We start from the raw sequence: 1,625 nt of genomic DNA, 5'->3' as shown, positions 1-1,625 counted from the left end.
ACAATAATCTCTACCACCATCCCCACAGCAATAGAGCATATACAAAAGTTACCAATCGCAGTCAATAAACGGCTTTAAACTCAAACCTGGGAGAGAATAATGGGGCCTCCTTGAGACTTATACATTTTTTCACTCTTCATCAAATTGACAATTTTCTCTGTAAAACCTTTCATAGCCATTTGCAACACCGCCATTTCATTCAATTAACAAGTTAATTACTTAAGTCGATAACACCAAGAAATATGCAAAAATGGAAGTAATTCAAATCCAAAATTATAACCTTAAATGGCTCATTGTCTGTTCTGAAGCTAATGCCTAGAACATACTTCAGCCAAACAGGAAACCCTCTGAACAAATTTACAAAAAAACACACATCCCATTAAAAAAATTTAAAATTTTAATTCTCACCGACACATGCATCAGAATAAACAAAATAAGATCTAAAACAACTATATACAATACCCAAAATTCCATTCGGCACAGACATAAGGCCCGACTCGAAGATTCGCATAAAGCCCTGCTTTCTGCACTGTCTTTAGAAACCTAACTAGATCATATCTCCCCTCAAAATTGTACTGAAGTTAAATAGAAACAAATTATAGATCTTAAAGTAAAAAATGGAAACAATGTAAAAGAACAATGGATAGAAATAGAGATAAAAGTAAAGTACATTGCCAGGAGAAGGCTCATGAACATTCCAAAACACATATGTCTCAATAACATCAATGCCTCCATCTTTAGTTAAAAAGGATGAAAAAATAAAATACCTTCGGGGAGCCAACCGTAACCGACTCTCGAAAGCGTAAACATAGAAGTCATCAAAGCAGAAGCAGTGGTCGTGTGATAGGGTTGCATCAAACTCATTTCAACCGGACAACTACAAAACACACACAAATATCATCACTGTGTGTTATAATAAATGTAATAGCACAATATAAAAGGCAAGAGTGTGTGTAATAATTAGTACCTGAATAAACGAGTGGAGAGAGATGGTTTTCTGGTGGGGAGACGGAAAAATTAAACCTAATTGAACAAACAAACCTAATTGAACAAACAAACCTATTCAGAAATTAGGGTTTCTCGTAGATGGGATTTGATTAATTGAAGGTGTTCTTCAATTTGGGGTTTAATTGAGACCCTATATACTTGCAATCAACTGATATGTTGTGTGTGTGAGAGAGAGAGATGGAAGAGAGAGAGGGAGAGAAGCAGAGAGATGAAAGAGAGAGAGAGAAAGAACCAGAGAGAACAGAGAGAGCTCAGAGAGAGAGTAGAGAGAGTGAGAGTGAGAGAGAGACAAGAAAAAGAATTAGGGGAAAACATGTTTTTTTTGGTTTAGGGGGGAATATTTGGGGAATAATGGGGGAAAGTTTCCGCGTGTTTTTTTTTTAATTTTTTAAGTTAACCATCGACAACGGTTGTAAAATACAACTGATGTCTATAAAACAAAGATATCGGTTATATAAAAAACCGGTATCTAACTAACGTTTCTCATTTTTGAAAAATAACTATAGACAACGGTTATTTTCTCGACCGATGTCTAATATAAGCAGTAACATCGGTTTTAAAATAACCGGTGTCTAAAAAAACTTTAACATCGGTCATCTGAGTAACCGATGTCTAAG

General features: G+C 35.3%; 1 long non-coding RNA gene across 1 annotated transcript; it reads right to left on the bottom strand.

Annotated features, from left to right (window-relative positions):
- Positions 1 to 280: 280 nt before the first annotated feature.
- On the bottom strand, positions 281 to 741 carry LOC141664340 (uncharacterized). Its single transcript, XR_012551966.1, has 3 exons — positions 671 to 741; positions 463 to 575; positions 281 to 347 (listed from the first exon to the last, which is right to left on the bottom strand). It is a non-coding gene; the product is annotated as an uncharacterized LOC141664340 (long non-coding RNA).
- Between the last annotated feature and the right edge of the window lie 884 nt (positions 742 to 1,625).

This window comes from Apium graveolens, chromosome 6, assembly GCF_009905375.1.
Source record: "Apium graveolens cultivar Ventura chromosome 6, ASM990537v1, whole genome shotgun sequence".
Lineage (NCBI taxonomy): Eukaryota > Viridiplantae > Streptophyta > Magnoliopsida > Apiales > Apiaceae > Apium > Apium graveolens.
This window is presented reverse-complemented; position numbering and strand designations above follow the sequence as displayed.